This window comes from Bos javanicus, chromosome 14 (genome assembly GCF_032452875.1).
Source record: "Bos javanicus breed banteng chromosome 14, ARS-OSU_banteng_1.0, whole genome shotgun sequence".
Taxonomy (NCBI): domain Eukaryota; kingdom Metazoa; phylum Chordata; class Mammalia; order Artiodactyla; family Bovidae; genus Bos; species Bos javanicus.
In genome coordinates this window covers 3,954,576-3,976,988 of record NC_083881.1, presented here as the reverse complement: position 1 = coordinate 3,976,988, position 22,413 = coordinate 3,954,576, and the positions used below count along the sequence as shown (strand labels likewise).

Below are 22,413 nucleotides of genomic sequence, written 5' to 3'. Positions count from 1 at the left end.
GGAACAGGAGGGGGATTGTCCTGTGACCATTTCAGGAGAAGGTGAGATGATAGTTACCACGTGTAAGAAACCCTAAAAACTCACAAAAAGCCATTAGAACCAATAAACAAACTCAGCAAAGTTGCAGAATGAAAAAAAAAAAAAACAACATTCAAAAATCTGCTGTATTTCTGTCCAGGAGCAATGAACAATCCATAGAGAAATTAAGGAAAAGAATTTTATTTACAACAGCATCAAAAAATAGCGTAAAATACTTAGGAATAAACTGAACCAAGGAGGTGCAAGACTTGTACACTGAAAACCACAAGTCACTGCTGAACGGAATTAAAGAAAGGCCTAAATACGCAGTAAGACATCTTCTGTTACTGCTTTATGGTTATAGGGTTTCTGTCTGGGGTGATGAAAATGTTCCAGAAATAGTGCTGATGTTTATATAATATCTGAATGAACCTGATGCTACTGAGTCACACACTTAAAATGGTAAATGTTATGTTATATACTTTTTATTACAATAAACCTTATAAATGATGTCCATATCCTTACCTCTGTGAATATGTTATGCTACATAGCAAGGAAGAATGACAGATACAGGTGGAATTAAGATTGCAAATCATGACTTCCTTGGTGGGCCAGTGGTTAAGAATTTGTCTTCCAACACCAGGGACATGGATTCAATCCCTGGTTGAGGAATGAAGATCCCACATGCCACAGGGCAACTAAATCCGTGTGCCACAACTGCTGAGCCCACACACATAGCTAGAGAGGCTGTGCGCTGCAACTGGAGAAGCCTACACACCGCAGCAAAGACCCAGGACAGCCAATAAATACATAAGGAAATGAAAAAAAACAATAAGTTAATGCTAAAAAAAAACCAAAAACACATAGCTAATCGCCTGACCTTAAAATATGGAGATAACCTGGAGTATCTGGGTAGGCTCCATGTAATCACAAGGATCCTTACAAAAGGAAGAATCTGGGTCAGAACACAGAGAGATGGCAACCTGAGAAAGACTTGCTCAGCCATTGTTGGCTCTGAGGACAGAGAAAGGGTCCACGAGCCAAGGAATGCAAGTGACCTCTGGAAGCTGGAAGAGGCAAGGACTGAATTCTCCCCTCTGGACTTCGAAGGGGACAGCCCTGCCAACCCCTTAATTTTAGCCCAGTAAGACCCATTTTGGAATTCTGATCTTGAGCACTTTAAGATAATAAATCTGCATTGCTTAAATTGTTCTATGATTTGTCACAGCATCCACAGGACACTTAATTCAGATGACAGTTTAGGGGAATGGAGGGCCCAGTGGATCCTGGGGCATACTGAGTGGTCCCTCCTGGCAACTTCCCACCCTCCCTTTCTCTTCACCTACCATCTACAAATGTTTGTCCAGGCCTTTTTCTCTGGACTAAATCAAGTCCCCCCCAAATTCACGTGTTGAAACCTCAATCCCAAGTGTGATGGTGTTTGGAAGCGGGGTCGTTGGAAACTGTGTGTGTGGTAGTTGCTCAGTTGTGTCTGACTCTTTGCGACCCATGGACTGTAGCCCTCTGTCCATGGGATTCTCCAGGCAAGAATCCTGGACTGGGTTGCCATGCCCTCCTTCAGGGGATCTTCCCAATCCAGGGATCGAACCCAGGTCTCCTTCACTGTAGGCAGATTTTTTATGGGCTGAGTCACCTGGGAAGCCCCTTTTGGAAGATACTTAGGTTTAGATGAGGTCATGAGGTTGTGTTCACCACGATAAATTAGTGTCCTTATAAGAAGAAGAGATCTCAGGAGTGGTTCTCTCTAGTGAGGGTGGACTGGTTGGCCTAACTGTGAAACAGGCAGCAGATTCTGTAACAGCCCAGGAGCATCCCCACAATGGGCTGAGGACTGCCTGACCCCACATCCCAGGCTGCAGGTCAGCACGCTCAGCCCTCTCACAGCTCCATCACCCACCAGCACCACTAAGAGAAAAGCAGCTTCGGTCGATGGGGTCAGATGTAGATTGGGGCAGACCTCGCCAGGAGGTCAGGAGGCAGAGCCTCAACCCAGAGTGCCTGGTGGTGCAAATCTCCGTCAATCACCAACTCTGCAATCTCAGAGAGCGACCTAAACTTTCTGCGCCTTAGCATCCTCACTGAGGAGTGAGATACGAACAAACCACCTTACAGGGTTGCTGCAAGGGGATTAAACAAGAAAACTGCAAGTAAGGGCTTCCCCGGTGACCCAGCGGTTAAGAATCCACCTGCTAATGCAGGGGACACGGGTTCGATCCCTGCTCCGGGAAGATCCCACATGCTACAAGGCAACTGAGCCCATGTGCACAACTACTGAGCCAGCACCCTAGAGCCAGAGAGCCACAGCTGCTGATCCTGTGCACCCAGAGCCTGCGCTCTGCAACAGGAGAAGCCACTGCAATGAGAAGCCAGCCCACGGCAACTAGAGAGCAGCCCCCACTCACTGCAGCTAGAGAAAGCTGGTGCAGTGACAAAGACTCAGTGAAAGCAAAAACAAACCTTAAAAAAAAGAAACCTGCAAGTAAAGCCTTAGCACAACCTTAAGGCCATGTCAGTAGCAGAAGCCAGGGCAGGGACTCCGACCACACGTGCTTCTTCAGCCCATCACCATCCTGTGCACGTGTGCATGCTATGCCACTTCAGCCGTGTCCAACTCTTTGTGACCCTGTGGACTGCAGCCCTCCAAGCTCCTCTGTCCATGGGATCCTCCAGGCAAGAATCCTGGAGTGGGTTGCCATGCCCTCCTCCAGGGGATCTTCCCGACTCAGGGACTGGACCTGTGTCTTTTACTTCTACCTGCATTGGCAGGCGGGTTCTTTACCACTAGCGCCACCTGGGAAGCCCAAGGGTCCCTTACCTGGGTAAAACCCGGCGTCACTGGAGAGCCTCCACACTGCACATATCATAGGTCCCATCTCTAGAACAGCACCATGGTGTGGACACCTGCATCCCCCATTCACAGGCCAGCAAGCCAAGGCTGACAAGCAGGGAGATGCCCCCAGCACACCCAGCCGGTGAAGGGTAGAGCTGCATGTGAAAGCAGGTCCACAGGACTCAGAAATAACTATTCCTTAGGCAATGGCACCCCGCTCCAGTACTTTTTCCATGGGAAAATCCCATGGATGGAGGAGCCTGGTAGGCTGCAGTCCATGGGGTCACTAAGAGTTGGGCATGGCTGAGCGACCTCACTTTCACTTTTCACTTTCATGCATTGGAGAAGGAAATGACAACCCACTCCAGTGTTCTTGCCTGGAGAATCCCAGGGACGGGGGAACCTGGTGGGCTGCCGTCTCTGGGGTCGCACAGAGTCGGACATGACGGAATCGACTTAGCAGCGGCAGCAACACAGCAAGCTCCCCCAGGCCCAGTCTGTGCTGAGCTCTGTCCCGGTGAATATGTGTGGAGTTGAAAATTCAGTCTTGCTGTCTGGTCCTCTAAAGAAAAGGCTGGGGAAATGTGTGTGCTGCAAGCCAGGCCCCTTTTAGCAACATCTTCTCTGCAAGGCAGTACTGCGAGCCCCACCCTCCTGAAGACAAATCTGGGATCAGGGAGCACAGACAATTTTGCTAGGCACCCAGGCCAGTAAAGTCGGAGCTGGACCTGCTGTCAGGCCTGAATGACCAAAGTCCACACTCTCCAACACTCACCTTTTTAACATATATCACATGCTTACTAAACGCCAAGAGTCATTCGCAGGACTTGATACATAATAGCTCATTTAATCTGGAAGGCAGGTATCATGAGACCCATTTTACAGATTAAGAAACTGAGGCACAAAGGGCTCAGGAACCTGCCCCTGACACACACCCAGTAGCCGGGATTTAGTCCCAGGCAAACACAGGCGCATAGGTATAATCAAGCATAACAGGGCTTCTCAGGATGTTGGGATCTGGCTGGAGAAACCCTTCTTTCTTAAGCACAGAGACAACATGGATGTAGCCAAACCAAGTCGTGCATCCTCCAGAGGACAGAGAAGGGTCTTCTCTGGTCGTTGTGTGATGGATTCCATTAAGTGATTTCCAAACATTGAACCATCCTTGCATGCCTGGGATACACTCTGTTTGGCCATGACCTAGAACTCCCTTTATTCACTGTCATATTTATTTGCTAATATTTTGTTGAGAGTTTTTGCGTCGAGTCTCACAACAGATACTGGTGTGCCATTTTCTCTTCTCGAATGCCTTTATTTGGGATTAGGATCATGTTGGCATCACAGAATGAGATAGGAAATGTTCCCTGTACTTCTGTCTTCTGGAAGATGTTGTAGGGAAGAGAATGAATGAGTGTTCATAGCAAAATGCCCACGAGGAGGCAGGCTAGGTAAGGCACCTTTATGCTCAGGAGCCACTAAATGAGCATCCCATCTCCATCAAAAGAGGGGATCACCCCTACTCCATAGGGGATGCTGTGAGGGTTCCATGAAGTCATTTCTACAAAGCATGCTGCAGAGATACTGGCACAGACCAGGGACACAGCCACTGTACCTGGTGAGATCTGTGTGCCCTGCTTCCCCACCAGCAAGCATGGGTACCACGATTCTACTTCTCTCACCAGCTCTGTCTAGGACTTGGCTGCCAAGTGGGCACAACGCAGGACACACCCTGTCCCTAGGAGGCAGGGCTATGCCATTAGTCTCCAAAAAGTCCAGCAATTAATTTACTGAGCTGAGTTCCTTCCACGAGCCAGCCCATCGCCATAGTAACCAGCCTTCCCTATTCAGGGACTCAGAGGTGGGGGAGAAAAGACACTGAGCAGAAGGCAATTTAGAGGGAGAAAATGAGATCTGGCACATCGCGAGGCAGCCTGGACAAAGTGCGAGCTCTGCCTGCTGCAGAGGGTCTGGCCGCTGCCCACGGAGGGTGGAGACTGCGTGGAGTGAGGCACCGCGGATGTGTTGCTGGGGCGACGGACGAAGCTCTGGGCAGGAATCTGGTGGAGACAGGAAAGCCTGGCGTGGCTGTGTCCAGGACACTGAGCCGGGTCCTTCTGAGCCTCTGCTGTGCTGTCTGATGAAGACCGCACTTGCAGGGGCAGAAGGGCAGAGGGAGCTGGCTGGCTTCTGTCTCTATGGAAGCCCAAGAGGCCAGCTGCCTGGGGAGTGCTGGGGAGCCTGCCTCCTGGATTCAAGACCTGCAAAAGTCCTCCTCAGTCACCACAGACCGAGCACCTTCAGGGCCGTTGACTATTCCTGCAGCAGCTGGCACAATGACAGAGCTTCTGTTTAGAACCCTGTGTTCAGAGTCCAGTTCTGCCTGTGACTCACTGTGCAAACCAGGGAAGTCACTTAACCTCTCTGGACCTCAAACCATTCACGTATAACACCTATGTCACAGGCCAGTATTAACTGCGTAGGGGTCCCAGGCCTTTGATGTCGAACTATTCCCCAATTCAGTTATGCCCTGAAGGCAGGTCAGGTACTTACTAAGTGCCAGGCGCACAGAACAGGACACTGTCCAAGAAGCTTCAGACCTAATAGTGGACGCAGATAAGCAATTAGATGCTTCCATTTCTGTAGGGTCAGTGCTCTGATAGCACTTGACTTAGGCCTGAGAGTCAGGGAAGGCTTCCTGGAGGAGCTTACACCTGAGCGGAGTCGGGAAAGATGGGTGGAGAGCAGGCAGGGAGATAAGGGTTGTCTTCACCAGGAATAGCCCGCCTCCCTTCCAGGATCACTTATGAGCAATAAGTAAAGTATTTAGATGAGGAAGTAAAAGCAATGATGAAAATTCAGGCTGGACCACAAGGCCAGAATCCATGTTAATAAAGGCAGTCAAAGGACTTGGTCAGCAACCTAGTAAAAGGGGTCAGACTCTGCCCTTGGAAGCAGTGGATGTCCTCATGCAAGGGAGTGACCTATATTAGTGCAATTTCAAAAACCCTATTGAGAAGGATGGATGGAGCAGAAGTACCAACAAGGAGGTCAGTGCAACATCCAAAGAGAGATGCTGATAATCTTTCCTAAGACAGTAAGGAGGTCAAGTGGTCCTTGGGCTTCCCTGGTGGCTCAGACGGTAAAGAATCTGCCTGCAATGTAGGAGACTAGGGTTCGATCCCTGGGTCGGGAAGATCCCCTGGAGGAGGGCACGGCAACTCACTCCAGTATGGACAGAGGAGCCTGGCACACTACTGTCCATGGGGTTGCAAAGGGTCAGACACGCTGAGCAACTAATGCTAACATTTTCAAGTGGCCCAGCTGCAGATCCCATGGTACCAGACTTCCAGTTTGAACATCTGGGAGCCAGGCACTGAGTGGGGTGGGGGCGATAAGCAGGACATAGTGAGTGAGTCTGAGTCGCCTGGAAGACACCCGGGTGGAGAAGTCAAAGACATCTGAGTCTAGCTCAGAAGAGACATTGGGGCAGGAGACCCTCCTGGAAAAGTGAAGAGGGAGCGGAGGACAGAGCCCTTAGGGAAAGCAGTGTGCAGCCAGGGTGGGGGCAGGCAGAGGAACCAAGTGCCCGCCCCCTGCCCTGCTGACACAGCGTCGGCCTCACGGTCAACTACCGCACTTAGTCTCAGAAGTGCTAGGGTGCTTCTGTGCCGCTGCTTTGCTTCCCGCGATCCAATGCTTTCCTGTGACTTTCATGGTGGAGAACCCTCTGTGGTGCACTTTCAACTATAGACAAACTAACAAAATCTTCAAGAGAATAAAAAGATACATCATAGATCAGGAGAAAATATTTGCAAAAGATGCATCTGATAAAGAACAGTTCTCCAAAATAAACCCAAAACCCTTAAAACTCAGCAATAAGAAAACAACCTGATTTTAAAAATAAGCTGAGGTTCTTAACAGACCCCTCACCAAAGAAGATATACAGAGGGAAAACAAGCACAGGGGAAGATATTCCATATCACCTGTCATCGGGGAAACATAAATTCAAGCAGCAGCAAGACACCCCTCCACACCTGTTAGAACGGTCCAAAGACTGACAACACCGAATGCAGGCGAGACTGTGGCCCAACGAGAACCCTCAGTCATTGCTGGTGGGAGCGCAGAATGGCACGGCCACTTTGGAGGACACTCTGGTGCTTTCTTACGAAACTAAACACATTCTTACCATGTGATCCAGCAGCCACCCTCCTTGGTATTTATCTAAAGGAACTGAAGCCTTAGGTCCACACAAAAACCTGCACACGGATGTTTATAGAACTTTATGTATAACTTCCAAGACGCAGAAGCAACCAAGATGCCCTTCAGCAAGTGAATCAATAAATAAACTGTGGTCCATCCAGACAATGGAAGATTATGCATCACTACAAAGAAATGAGCCAGCTAGCCATGGAAAGACCTGGAGGAACCTTAAATGCATGTTACAATGTGAAAGAAGCCAATCTGAAAAGGCTACATGCAGTATGGTTCCAACTCTGTGCCATTATGAAAAAAGCCGAACTACAGAGACAATAAAAAGATCAGTGGTTTCCAAGAGTGTGTCGGGGGTGAGGGGAGGGAGGGATGAACAGGCAGAGCACAGAGGATTTTTAGGGCAGTGAAAATACACGTCCAAACCCACAGTATGACAGCTGGTTCAACAGGTTATGCGATAACAGATGTGGTGAACGTACAGTGGCATGAACGATGTAAACAGTAGCCAGAGCCATGCTGTGGTTTCACTTGAATTGTTTTATCTCCTCACAACAAGCTGACCAAATGGTGGTTAGAATCCAGGAATCTCAAACTCAGGAAAGTTAACACATGTGTCTCAAATCATACACCCAGGAACATGCAGAACTAGAATTCAGCCGTAGACAGATACCATCAGTAACCACAGAGGACTGCTCCCTGCCCTCTACAGAACGAAAGCACTAGCTGATGTCTCATAGAAGAGGAGGAAACAAGGGAACTCGGGACTTTAGGAGTCTAGTTCTAATTACCAGCAAGAACACCCACCCAGCCCTCCTTCTACTCAGACACTGAAAGACTCACATGGAATCAGCTTAAACCCCAGGCTACCAAAATGCAGGATCAGTTTCATTGCAGGGGATGGAAACAGAATGAGAAATGTGCTTTGCTAACCTCCTTCTTTGTGCTGTGGAATTCAAAAATATTTCCTATCAGTTCTTTTTATCAAGAGACCAGATGCCAGTCGCGTTTCTCTGCCAGTTGCTAAAAACTGTGAATGAAACTCAAGCCACGGCATCTCTGGAAACTCTGCTGGAGTTTCCGGGAAGAGAGGCGTGTTTCTGATAGAGATGCTAGGTTTGGAGTTGTGGAGGGCCATTTGCCATGACCCGGGGGTGGGGGAATCCTGATGGAGAAGGAAGCCACCCATTGAGGGGAACGAGATGAGTTTTGTCGCTTGAGCACCTTAGCCCAGTGTTGCCCAAAGTCCACAAGCACTCAGAGCTTTTGTGTTGGGGATAAATATTTCTCCAGCCCCATTTTTTAAAAAATATAAGCCAGTCTGAGCTGGGCTTCTTTCACTTCCAAACCACAGACAGGCCTTGGACTTTATATGGCTCTGCAGATAATGGCTCCATCTCGCGCTCACCCAGGCCCTTCCAAGTGCCCTCCCCAGCCCGGGTCCTTAATCTCCTTCCTTGCTCTGTGTCTTTTCCCCTCTTCCCCTCCTTTCATGTTTGATTGACAACTCAGCTTAGACTGGCTTTCCCAGAATCCTTTTCCAAGGGCTGACTTCCAAAGTCCATCCAGATACCGCACCCCTGCATCCTTCCTGGGCCAATGGGGCGGCACAGAGAAGGATGCCTTCCCTTGAGAGAGCCCCACCATCCGCACCAGAAACCACTCAAGGCCCGTGATGGCTCTGTGAGTCTGTGCAAACATCCGACAGCTGCCGTAACCCTGTTCTTCTCTCTTTCATGTTCAGTACTGAATTCTTCTTGATTTTGTTCTTTATTTTCTCTCTCCACCGCCCCACCCCAAATAGACTGTCTCAGTTCATTTTACAAGAGACTGTCTCCGATTACAGGGTCCTGAGGACACAGAGAGATATTTCTGTTTAACTTATTTTGAGTAGCGTCTGGTCTGATGAAGCAATGCATATAAATAGTGCTGCAGTGCCCACTCTGATTTGGGAGGTGCCGACCCAGTAGAGTCCTCATTTTGGGGGGGAAGGACAGTGAGGAGTCTTAAGCGGTGTCCCCCGCTGCCAATCTCAGCTCTCAGCCCCGGTGAGAGCTGAGATTGGCAGTCAACAGAGAGCCACGGGCCGTGGGGCCAGACAGACTGGAGTTCAGTTCCCGGGTCCAGCACTTGTCAGGTTTGCTCCATGATCTCAGCTACTGTCTAAGCTTCCGCGCCTCGTCTGTAACAAGGGGATTAGCCTGCCCCATCAGCTTATGGGAAGGATTAGGGTCCCTACCACAGTGCACGGTTGCCAGTCAATTAAAAAAAAACAAAAAAAGCTATGAGCACTCAATTAAAGGAAGTTACCAGAGAGTCCTTTCTAGCACTTGTTTCAAGTCAACAGTACCTTCTGTACCACCACATGAGACCTCTGTCTGAGAGAGTGGTCTACTCCAAACTCCCCCACTGCCCCATGCTTGAGGCAGAGGAACCAGAGACCAAATTGCCAACATCCGCTGGATCCTCAAAAAAGCAAGAGAGTTCCAGAAAAACATCTATTTCTGCTTTACTGACTATGCCAAAGCCTTTGACTGTGTGGATCACAACAAACTGTGGAAAATTTTGAAAGAGATGGGAATGCTAGACCACCTGACCTGCCTCTTGAGAAATCTGTATGCAGGTCAGGAAGCAATAGTTAGAACTGGACATGGAACAACAGACTGGTTCCAAATAGGAAAAGGAGTATGTCAACGCTATATATTGTCACCCTGCTTATTTAACTTATATGCAGAGTACATCATGCAAAATGCTGGGCTGGATGAAGCACAAGCTGGAATCAAGATTGCTGGGAGAAATATCAATAACCTCAGACATGCAGATGACACCACCCTTATGGTAGAAAGCGAAGAAGAACTAAAGAGCCTCTTGATAAAAGTGAAAGAGGAGAGTGGAAAAGTTGGCTTAATGCTCAACATTCAGAAAACGAAGATCATGGCATCTGGTCCCATCACTTCATGGGATATAGATGGGGAAACAGTGGAAACAGTGGTTGACTTTATTTGGGGGGGGCTCCAAAATCACTGCAGATGGTGACTGCAGCCATGAAATTAAAAAACACTTACTCCTTGGAAGAAAAGTTATGACCAACCTAGACAGCATATTGGGAGAAGGCAATGGCACCCCACTCGAGTACTGTTGCCTGGAAAATCCCATGGATGGAGGAGCCTGGTGGGCTGCAGTCCATGGGGTCGCCAAGAGTCAGACACGACTGAGTGACTTCACTTTCACTTTCCACTTTCATGCATTGGAGAAGGAAATGGCAACCTACTCCAGTGTTCTTGCCTGGAGAATCCCATGGACAGAGAAGCCTGGTAGGCTGTAGTCCATGGGGTCGCACAGAATCGGACACAACTGAAGTGACTTGGCAGCAGCAGACAGCATATTAAAAAGCAGAGACATTACTTTACCAACAAAGGTCTGTCTAGTCAAGGCTATGGTTTTTCCAGTAGTCATGTATGGATGTGAGAGTTGAACCATAAAGCAAGCTGAGTGCCAAAGAATTGTTGCTTTTGAGCTGTAGTGATGGAGAAGACTCTTGAGAGTCCCTTGGACTGCAAGGCGATCCAACCAGTCCGTCCTAAAGTAAATCAGTCCTGAATATTCATTGGAAGGACTAATGTTGAAGCTGAAACTCCAATACTGTGGCCACCTGACGTGAAGAACTGGCTCATTTGAAAAGACCCTGATGCTGGGAAACATTGAAGGTGGGAGGAGAAGGGGATGACAGAGGATGAGATGGTTGGATGGTGTCACCGACTCAATGGACATGAGTTTGAGTAAACTCCAGGAGTTGGTGATGGACAGGGAAGCCTGGCGTGCTGCAGTCCATGGGGTCGCAAAGAGTCTGTGACTGAGCGACTGAACTGAACTGAACTGAATCCACTCTCAGCCCCTCTCATGCTTCCACCTAAGCCTGAGTGCCCCCAGTAACCAGGTGCTGGCAACCTTGCAAGGCACTAAGAACATCTCAGAATCCTGCACTCTTGGAGCTGCACGGTGTCCGAGAGATGTTAACCATCTTCGGGTGAGGAAGCTGAAGGGAGGATCCAACCCTCACTTGGAGCCCCTACCTTAAGAGATGCTGTAGTCTAGCATCCAAGCTCCTGGCTCAGCCCTGGGGGTACCCAGGACCCCAGAATCTCTGAAGACACTTTTCCTTCTGAGGGTGAGACTCTGACATCTGAACCAGATTGTAACCCTGTGGGTTAAGCTCTGTAAGTCTGTAAAGGGCCTTGGGCACAGTTGTCATTGGAGCACACAGGTCTGTTCACGTCATTCCCAGCAGAAAGCCTTCTCCTTCCGGCCCTCAGTCTGGTCCCGATCTCCTTTTCCAGGTTCGTGGTCCCCACCGAAAAGGCTCCTCATGAGCCTTTTCCTCCAGCCTCAGCAACTTCCCCCTCTTTCTTCAACACCCCACAATTGCCCTAAGTCTTTGCCACTGCCTCTGTCATTACCTCTGGGATGACAACAGTCTTTTCCTTGCCAGGCAGACTCCTACTCATCCTTCAAAACCCCTAGGATGCGTCTTTTCCTCTGTGAAGCCTTCTCTGATTTCCCACAGAGGGAGTGTCACTATCTTCTTCAGGCTCCCACAGACCCCCGGGATGATACTGTTTTATCATCTCACAAACAATATTAAAACTGACCTCCTTATCTTCTGAACCCTGTCAAGTGGGAAGCTGATATTGTAGTGTGTTGCTGTTGTTCAGTAGCTCATTTGGGTCTGACTCTTTGTGACCCCATGGACTGCAGCACTCCAGGCTTCCCTGTCCTTCACTGTCTCCCAGAGTTTGCTCAAACTCATGTCCATTGAGTTGGTGATGCTATCCAACCATCTCATCTCCTTCTCCTTTTGACTTCAGTCTTTCCCACCATCAAGGTCTTTTCGAATGAGTCAGTTCTTCGCATCAGGTGGCCAGAGTATTGGAGTTTCAGCTTCCACATCAATCCTTCCAATGAATATTCAGGGTTGATTCAGGTTGTATTATGGTGGGCTCCAGCATAACTGTCTCTCTCTCCCTCTTTCTGGGCCATCAATACATGAGCCTAAGGAGTGACTGAGCTGAACTTAAGGCATTTCCCCTCTGGCCAGGCCTCTGGGGGTGGGCAGAGGTGAACTCAGGCAGCTTTGGCTCCTCCCATCCCCTCATCTAGTGTTTATGTTATTTTATCTTATTTCCTATGATCTTTTTTCCTTCTCCTTCTGGGTCAGGAAGATCCCCCTGGAGAAGGGATAGGCCACCCCCTCTAGTATTCTTGGGCTTCCCTGGTGGCTCAGACAGTAAAGAATCCACCTACAAGGTGGGAGACTTGGGTTCTATCCCTGGGTTGGGAAGATCTCCTGGAGGAGAGCATGGCAACCCACTCCAGTATTCTTGCCTGGAGAATCCCCATGGACAGAGGAGCCTGGCGGGCTACAATCCATGGGGGTGCAAAGAGTCAGACACGACTGAGCGACTAAGCACAACAGCTTATTGGTCTGTGTTTTCCACGGAGCTCCTTAGACTTAGCGGTCATGTCTCAGGGCCTGGAAGGGTGACAGGCACAGAGCAGGCACTCCATGCATCAGCATAACCATGACAGAGTGTCTCCACTAACTTAACTCTACATTGACTTAGATAATAAAAGCATGTTCTCTTTTATTTTTTTGAAAAAAAACTAAAAAATATAATCTTAAAACTTCTACGTCCTGAGAATAGAGCAAGCATGTGGCTTATGAGCACAGGAGTTACCGTCTCTGTCTAGTCACAAAGGGTGTTTCTTTTTTTCTAAGAGAGCTTCTCAGATCTCCAGGACCCATGCTCCGCAGTTGTGAGTAGGTGGGGAAGGTCAGGGATGCCTGGGGAGGAACCAGGAAGAGACCCCCACGGGGTGAGTTTCCTTCTCAGGGAATCAATGCACAGATGTGCCTGACACAGTGGGACCAGGGAGGTTCGTGCCCAGCGTTTCCCAGGGCTCCGGCTCACTGTTGTTCAAAGGATCCGCTGTTCTGGCATCATTGTGTGGAGACTCCAGGACCAAGGAGAAGAGGAAGCTCCAGAAATACCTCCCCTTCAGGGGGGGCGGCAGTGGGAGGGGTTCTGCTCATCACCTCTGTGCTTTGCCGTGTCCAGTCAAGTCAGGCTTTTCAAACCCAGTCTGAGCATTTCTTGGTGGGAGAATTCGCAGGAGCGATAGAGAAGAGCCTCTTGAAAGGTTCTCTCTGAGGACTGAACCCTGCCACCCCATCCTCTTTCCTTCCTTTTCACCTGAGAACAGTCCACACGTGGCAGATCAACTCGTGGCGACGTTAACGCATCACAAGGCCCTCGTGCATCCATCCACCCGCAGGCTTGGTCTCTCACTCACCGTTTCGTCAGTCGGCTCTCTCGCCCGCCCTCCACCCAGGGAGTCATGCATTTCTGCACCCACTCCGTCCCTCCCCACCTCATCACCACCAACCACCCACCCACACAGGCGCTCACTCACACCGCAGGCCCAGTACGGAACCCACTCCCACCCAAGCCCACACCAGAGCTTCGGCAACGGAGATAAACCAGGCAGAGTTCCTGCCTCTGGGACTGCACATGGTAGGAACACAGCCCCAGAGAGGAACAAGGCATTCAAAATAGTGTGGGGTCAGTTGCAGCAACGTGGGTGAACAGAGTGAAGAAAGTCAGAAAGAGAAAAGCAAATACCATATATTAATGTGTATGTGTGGAATCTAGAAAATGGCACTGATGACCTGTTTGCAGGGCAGGAATAGAGACACAGACAAAGAGAACGGACGTGTGGACCCTGCAGGGAAGGAGTGTGGAATGACCTGCGAGAGTAGCACTAACATATATACACTGCCATGTGTAAAGCTACTGGGAAGCTTCTGCATAGCACAGGGAGCTCAGCTCAGTGCTTGCTCTGTGATGACCTAGAGGGGTGGGTGGGGGGTGAGGGGTAGCGGGGAGGCTCAAGGGGGAGGGGATATGTGTGCATGGCTGATTCATTTTCTTTCACAGCAGAAACTAAAACAACATTGTGATGCAATTATACTCCAGTTAAAAAAATAAAAACAAATAAAAATAGTTTGAGGAATTCTCCACTTTCCTCCAAGGCTCCGTGTTTACCCTCTAGGAAGCCGGATGTGACAGCCCAGCCTTAACAGACAACACGCTGACACAGAGAAGGGAAGGGAGGGGAGGGGAGGACAAAGTTGGGGGAGCACAAGCGAAAGAGGCTTCTGCTCTTATCTGGCCATTTGCCCCTGGACAGGTCGCCTACCGCTCTAGGTCTCTTCTCCTACATAAAGTGATGACTAACTCTGTCTAGTATTCTTGCAGAAATTAGCCGGGGGGAGTGTGTTCCAGTAAGTCCTGCTGCTTGGTGAGTGGTTGGCTAGGGGCACCCAAACCCCCGCCTGAACACACCGGCGGCAGCTTGGCCTCAGGGCACTGGGGTATCTGCCCCTTGAGGCCCTAAACACATCTGGCCTGCAGCAGGCATTCAGAGCACTAACCGGACACAGCCCTGGGGGCAGGGCTATCAGGAACTGACCAACCGAAGAGGCAAGAGATACAGGTATTTGTAGTCAGTATGTAATGCTGGAGATCCTGGTTGGATTCCTGGGTCAGGAAGTTCCCCTGGAGTAGGGATAGGCTACCCACCTCAGCATTCTTGGGCTTCCCCAGTGGCTCAGACGGTAAAGAATCCACCTGCAATGTGGGAGACGTGGGTTCAATCCCTGGGTTGGAAATCCCCTGGAGGAGGGCATGGCAACCCACTCTCTTGCCTGGAGAATCCCATGGACAAAGAGCCTGGTGGGCTACAGTCCACTGGGTTGCAAAGACTCAGACATGACTGAGCGACTTAGCACAGTACATTCAGTATGTGCTGTACAGCCAGTGCATCGTCTGAGGGAGGGGTGATCCTCTGTGCTCAGGTGTTCAGGACTTTCTTTTCCAGCATAAGAACAGGCTGGTGTGGCTGACAGGGAATCCTGGGGCCTGTACGACCTTCTAAAGGTTCTAGCAAGTTGACCTACCAGGCATTAAGGATGTCAGATCTACTCACTGACCAGAGATTTCCGGGCCCTGAGCTGTCCCTCACCGTGTTTTCTGAGCCCATCCCCTTGGCTCCGGTAGAGATTCTCTAAAAGGTCCTGGACCACACAGACAAGCAAGAGAAGGGCCAAATTCAGACCCAAGTCAGACTTACACCCACCAACATAGCCCAGTCCATGAATCCAGGCCCCTAGGGCTCAGTGGGACCCCCAGCAATGCCCAAGGTCCAGAGCTGCCTGGTCATCACTCGGAGCTCACCCCCCACCCCACCACCACCACGCCACGCTGATGGGAAGGACCAACATCCGCCATGCATGCCTGTGTGTGGGACGCTGTGCCAGACACTGCAAATAACGGTACCACTTTTCCAATCTTGATATTTCACTCCCTGATTTGTGATTTAAACCAAGCTGTAATTTTATTAATCGGATACTATGTGCCAGGCACTTGATTATCACCGTTTGGAAATTCCTTCCTCCCACAAAGATGTACTAAGTTCCTTACTGCACCCACCATTGTGCAGACACTAGTAATTCAGAGATAAGAAACACAAAACCCGTGAACTCCAGGAACTCACTAGCAAGGGGCAGAAACAGACCAGCCCTTGGGGGATGACAGAAGTTGAAGACGTGAAGCTGTGGCAGCATGGGGGGCAGGGGGCGAGGAGCACCGGGAGGGCGGGGTTCGTGGGAAAAGCGAGCTGCAGGGAAAGCCCACGCGGACTCGCCCACAGCAACTCAGGAGCAAAGGGAAAAGCTGAGCTGCAGTAGGTGTTTCCACAGAGACCTGCAAACATGCCATCCAGGGTCTTATCCTGCCTGTCTGTTTCGCTGAAGGCCAATGAAGACCATTGCCCCGCAGCCCAGCAGCCTCAGAGGAACCATTAGACCAGGCAAAACAGGCAATTCAACCTTTCAGTTATTAACAGAGCCCCTCCTATGAGCTAGACACAGTGGTAGGTAAACTTGTTGTAGTGGTCATTGTTACTACAATTGTTCAAATGTTGGATTTTTGATTGATGTGTATGTTTGGATATAAGATTCTGAAAGGGTATTTGCCAGAATGTTACTACTGGATAAGCTGGGGAGATGAAAACACAGGACATTGCCAATAATTTTGCCCTTGTAAAAATACACTTTCAAGTATAAAGCAACTATACACTAATAAAAAAAAAATAAAACAAACATACATGTATTTAAATGCTAAAAAACATGCTTTCATTGCTTTTATAATTTAAGACATTCTAATGAAAAATATTTTCTAAAAAGAACAAAGATTGTCCATTGGATGAATGTTATACATTTATCTTACACACTTAAGGCAGATCGGAATTTTGGTTCAGCCCATGGATTCTGCACGAAGACATGGGTTTGAGTCCCAGCTCAGCTGCTTACTTACTGAGGGACTAAACATCTGTAAGCCCCGGATGGACAGGCCACTGGGCTGTCCATCTGCACAGGGGTTAGCAGCATAACTGATCCCCAGGAGTGATGGGAGAATGTGGATTATATACCCTGGGACCAACTGGGGTCCAATCTCAGGCTTAGGGTCACATTAGTCTTATTTTTATAGAGGTCAAAAAAATGTCATGGGAAAGGAGATTTCAATTATTCTACTTTTCTTTTTTTTCTTTGGCCACACCGCATGGCATGTGGGATCTTAGTTCCCTGAACAGGGATGGAACCTAACCCCTTGCATTGCAAGCACAGAGTCTTAACCACTGGACTGCCAGGGAAGCCCCCTTTAATTATTCTAAGTACCGCCAAAAACATGGAGTAAGGGCTGACAGACAGAGGTGGCAGGGAGAAAGCTTTCATTTTAACGTGATATCCACTAACAAACCACTGGTTCCCCTTGGGAGGTGGCAGTTTCTCTGCCCCGGGAGTAGGATAGGAGAAGGTAGGCAAAGGCTGGGACAGATGAGTCCGACTCCGGTAGAGGAGATGGGGCAAGGTGGCTGTGATGGTCATCTCACAGGCTTGAGAAGAAAAAGCCTGTTAAAGGAACGACTATCCGGTAAAGCCCTGTGTGGTCATGAATCTATCACCCCAAAGAAGCTTGTAGCACTGTTTGATTTTCAAGTGAGACTTTGTTGAATGGATTGTTGAGCTCAGTTTGCTTTTTCTTGTTTTTATACAGCACACTCTGGCTTCAGCTACTTGGCTGCCGGGCAGTCAAGACCAGTTCCAATTGGCTCCTCTATGTCAGGATGCAGTTAAAAGAAAGTCTTCTCTTTAGAGAGCTCCAAACAAAAAGGATGTGCAAATTGCTTTTTTTTTTTTTTTCCCAAAACTGTATTATGAACCCAACTTTAAGAAATTAAAATGATGTTCTCATCTCTATCAGAACTTAGGCAGAGTTAGCTAGAAGTAGTGAGCACACAGTAACTGGGAGTGTCCAAGCTAAGGCAGGCGGACAGCAGATGAGAACTTAACCCCATCAAATGGGGTTTGTCACTAGAGGGTTCCGACAAGCTCCACGACCACAGCGGGAGGGCTGGTCGGCACATTCCCTGGATCTCGGCCAAGACTTCCCTCTGTTCAGACCACGATGTTACCCAGCTTTTGGCTTCTCATGAAGGCCCAGTCCCAAAACCTCCTGAGAGCCACTAAAATGGCCGTGCCCTTTGACCCAGAATGCGTATTCCTTAGGAATAATCTCAGGGAAGGCATCGCAAGGGGGGGAAGTCACATGCAGAAAAATGCTCGCTGAGGCAGCAAGCGGGAATGGGGAGTTGGGGGGGCACATCCACCAAAAGGATTAGAAGAAGCGATAAAAAATGGTGCTTACTAAACCACAAAGAAGGCGATGGCACCCCACTCCAGTACTCTTGCCTGGAAAATCCCATGGACAGAGGAGCCTGGTGGGCTGCAGTCCATGGGGTCGCACAGAGTTGGACACGACTGAGCAACTTCACTTTCACTTTTCACTTTCATGCATTGGAGAAGGAAATGGCAACCCCCTCCAGTGTTCTTGCCTGGAGAATCCTGGGGACGGGGGAGCCTGGTGGGCTGCTGTCTAGGGGTTGCACAGAGTCGGACACGACTGAAGCGACTTAGCAAACCACAAAGAAAGCGACCAATTTTGCTAAATCATAAGGCTGAGGAGTGCTACATGTCATTCACTCATTCAACGTTGCAATTCCTGTGGACATTTGTTCACTTACTCATTGCAAAGTGCAAGGAGGAGAGGTCAGTGTGGCCGCCTGGCCTTGACACACACACACACACACACACACACATGCACAATGGGCAGGAAGACCAAGGGGAAGCCCTCTATGCCCGGGCATCTCTCAGTAGACATGCATTTAAGACCCATCTCTGTCTCTAAATACAAAACAGTCAAGTCATTCACGTTCTCCTGGACTCTGTCCCTTCATCTGTAAAATGGGGCAACTGTACTCTTCTCATCTTACCAGATACATCTTTCTTGATTTCTGTTATTTGATTTTTATTAATAAAAATATTTATTTAATAAAAATGATTAAAGTTGTTTTTGTCAGGCAAGCTGCCTTGTCTTCCACTCTTGAGTAGGAAGATGGGCTAAGAATTCCTCAGGGACCTTTCCCACCCTAAAGATCCCTGTGGGCTTTTTTCATTCTGGCTCTCCTCAGCTGCCTGCATCTGTAATGGTGGCTCCTTCTGTTGGTGTGATAAGGGCTTTGATCCCCCAGATGTGGCTTTGAATCTTGGCTCTTGTATTCCCTCTACCTGTCCCGAGGTAAGCCATTCAGACTCTCACCTTCGGTTTCCTTGTTCACAAAACCAAGAAATGAATGACCCACAGAGAGTTCACAGTCCTGACCCGAGTGACCACACACCCATGCTGGCCTCTATTGGCAGCAGCACTGAAGTAAGAGCAGGGGGCCAGAGTGGATGAGCAGAATTTTAGGGAAGGAAGCACTTAGGAAGTGCAGACCCTCAAGCTGGGAGAAGACCTTAAATGTTCACATGGCCATCGACGTTCAGATCAGCACCCATTCCAGCCCTGTGAAATGGCCGTCCAACCTCTGTTTAAATCCCTCCAGCATCGGAGTCTCGTCCCCCAGTGATTGAATCCAGGGGAACCCCTCCTGTCTCTGACCCGATATTCCCACTGGACAGGAATCCAGCATCCAGTGAAATTTCATTCACCGGTCCTCCTGCTTCCACCCTCTGGGGACCAAGACAGTGGGTCAGCTGTCTCTTCTCCACAGCATCCCCGCAGATTCCATTAGCCACGGGTCTTCTCTCCTCCGCAACAGAGGCTCTTTCTTACAGTCCACAGCTCTGTTCCCAGGGCAGCCTGCATTCTCTCCTCTGAAAGTGACTCTGCTTATCTGCAATCCTCTTAGAATGGAGCCAGAGGGAGAGAGAGAAGCTGGACCTTCCAGTCCAGAGGGGGCAAGCCCCCTGCCGGTCACACCAGTCACACCGATGACCGTGGATGACCAGGGGGCATCCGCCTGGCTGGTGGGCAGCCACATGGACGGCCTCCCTGGGACACAAGCCCAAGGCTGTCCCATCTTCTCACTTTTCAAGAGAAGCCAGAGATTAAGATGTGTACATGAAATCTCCTGATTCAGTTTATGTTGAAAAGTAATCAAAACAAATGCAAAATGCTCCTAAGAAGCATTAAGACTATCTGAGGGCTGGATCAGCCTGTAGGCCACTTCCTTAACCATTTTGTAAATAATGAAAAAACTTTCGAGAACCTGACGAAACTTTGAAGAAGCTCCAGGGGAAAAAAAAAGTTACAAATTTCTGCTCCCAACATTTTCAAGGCCCCAAGGAGGTGTGTGCGTGTGTTCCGACAGTTGTGTCTGACTCTTTTTGACCCCAGGGACTGTAGCCCACAGGCTCCTCTGTCCATGGGATTTTCCAGGCAAGCATACTGGAGTGGATTGCCATCTCATACTCCAGCAGATCTTTCCAACCCAGGGATCCAACTCGAGTCTCTTGTGTCTCCTGCAATGGCAGGTAGATTTTTTACCATTAGCACCACCTGGGAAGCCCCTTCAAGGCCCCATTGATCCCCAGAGTCACTTGTGGATCTGCAGGAAAGGAAACCCTCGACTCTTCCAGCCTCTTGACAGACACAGGACACCTACCAACACAAGGTGGCAATTTCCCTCAAATCACACAGCTGGCCCCTGAGCAGCAGAGTGACAAGGAGATGCAGGATGGGGTGGGGGTACAACCACTGATGCCACCCCCTCCCCGGGTCTGTGCAGCAGAAGCTAACTTAGATCCACCGCATGCCAACGAGGTCCCGGGCACTCTCAGAGTTCTCCCTGTATGCTTTAATCATGTCCATTTGGCAGATAAGGAACCCGAACCTCCCTGGGCACAGCTCCCCCAGCTCAGGGCAGCCAGAGAGAGCAACGGAGTTAAGACCAGGAAGCCAAATGAGCAGCAAGGCTCCTGACCTTCTTCAGCATCAGTGCCAACCAGATAGCACACCCCACTCAGCCCAACACAGAAGCCCTGGGCTTTAGAACTTCCCTGGAACAACTCAGTGAACTAAACTCAAAGGGTCTGAAGATGTGGCCCATCACCGGGGGCTCTCACAGCACAAGTCTGGCTTCCTAGGATTTTTCCGGGTGTACATCCTCAATGAGACACAGACAGACGGGAGATGGAATGACCTGTGTTCCCACAGGGGTGCCATACAAAGTGCTGGAAGATGACAAGTAATGGAATGATGTTCTGTGGAGGGGACCAGGGGGGTCGCCCCCTTCAGGACATGCCTGATAAGCCTCTCCCCTGTCTGTCATCTCTGAGTCTGGACTTGAGTGGGGAGAAGGGAAGGTACATTTTCCCAAAAATGTGACTAATTCCAATTACACTTTATAACCTGGGACAAGAAGCTCAGGTCTGCTGCAGAGATTGGCTTTGCAGAAAAGGAACAAAAACACCTTCCTGGGCCGGAGAAAGTTGGGAGAGGGAGACACACTGCTCAGATAGGAAAAAGATGTCAACTGAGACCAACAGGCAAAGCTCCTGGACACTGAATGCAAAACCAAAGGGACACTATCCTTCCCCACTTCACTCTCTTTGTGATTTTTTGTCTTTTTTTTTTTTTTTTAATCTTTCTGGCTCCTCTTCCAAATTTCTTATTGGAAAGTTAAAAGAAGCTAGGATGTCTCAGCAACTCAAAAGTAGCAACTCAGAAACCAACCTGCATCTGACAGGCTGCCGGGCGCCAGCCACCCTGTGCTCCTGTTTCCCAGGGTTGTTTGGCTGGAATCAAACAGGTGCTTCTCACCGACTTTGCTCCATCCCACTCTGAACCTGGGCCCAGCACAGGCCCACCTGTCAGGACCGAGGTCACACTGCCTGAGGAGCTCAGTGCGCTGGTGCTCCAGAAAGAGCTAGATCCCAGGGAGGAGAGGGCATTGCCCCCGGGGGCTCACGCCCCCAGGACGCTCCCCTCCTGGTCGCGGAGGAGATGGGGGAAGCCTGAAGCCCTGTGACCCCCGGCAGCCCCGAGCAGAGAAGAGAAGCCGGCCTTACCTGGCAGGGGCGAGGCTCAGGGGGATGCCAGCCGGGGTCCCAGTCCAGGCGGATCCAGAAGAAGCGAGTCTGGAGAAGCCGCGAGCCCCAGGCAGCCCCCTCCCGGGCGGGGGGGGGGGGGTGTCACCGCCCACCCTCCCCCCAATCTAGCAAACTGACTCCCTAGGTTAGACCTGTAATAGCTCTGGCGAATTGGCCCCGGCCGGGGTCCGGAGAGAGAGCTACTTATCCGACCACTAACTAAATAAATACTGTAAAAAAGGTGAGGCTTGGCACTTAGAGGATAAAACAGAAAGTTTGTGAGAAACAGAAAAATAAGGAAACGGGAGACACCTCCTTGGGGGGAAAAAAATGCAGCAGCGGCAGCCAGCCCAGCTGCTGCCCAAGAACAAAGCTGCTCTGGTCCCCCCAGGGGCGAAGCGGCCGGGGCGGTGGGATCCCCAGCCCGGAGCGCGGAGGGCGGGGCCCGGAGGTGGGCGGGGCGATGAGGGAGGCGGGCAGTGGGGGGGGCTAAGAGGGGCGGGCGAAGGGGCGGGCGAAGGGGCGGGGGCGGGGCGAGCGGAGAAGGAGACGCCTGGTCCCCTGGAGTGCCAGGGGCCGGAGGGGCGGGAGGCTCCCGGAAGAAGGGGGAGAGGAGGATGGGGTGGCCCTCTGGGGGTCGCGGTTGGGGGGTGGGGGCAGGAGGCTGGGGAGGGGTCAGGGCAGCAGGAACAGCGTCGGGCCCCAGGCGGCAAAGAGAAGTCGCTCAGAAGCCCGGGACAGGGCCTGACAACTCGTCCAATTATAGACTTTAGCGGGTATTTCG

The 22,413-nt window shown here is 50.2% G+C and overlaps 1 protein-coding gene across 3 annotated transcripts in view; it reads right to left on the bottom strand.

Moving 5' to 3' along the window:
* The window catches only part of COL22A1 (collagen type XXII alpha 1 chain), a 225,838-nt gene extending 203,773 nt beyond the window's left edge, over positions 1 to 22,065 (bottom strand). For all 3 annotated transcript variants that reach the window (XM_061438524.1, XM_061438526.1, XM_061438525.1), the window contains exon 1: positions 21,609 to 22,065. The gene's annotated coding sequence lies outside the window, so the exon portion shown is untranslated. The remainder of the gene's footprint in view (positions 1 to 21,608) is intronic.
* Positions 22,066 to 22,413: the final 348 nt, after the last annotated feature.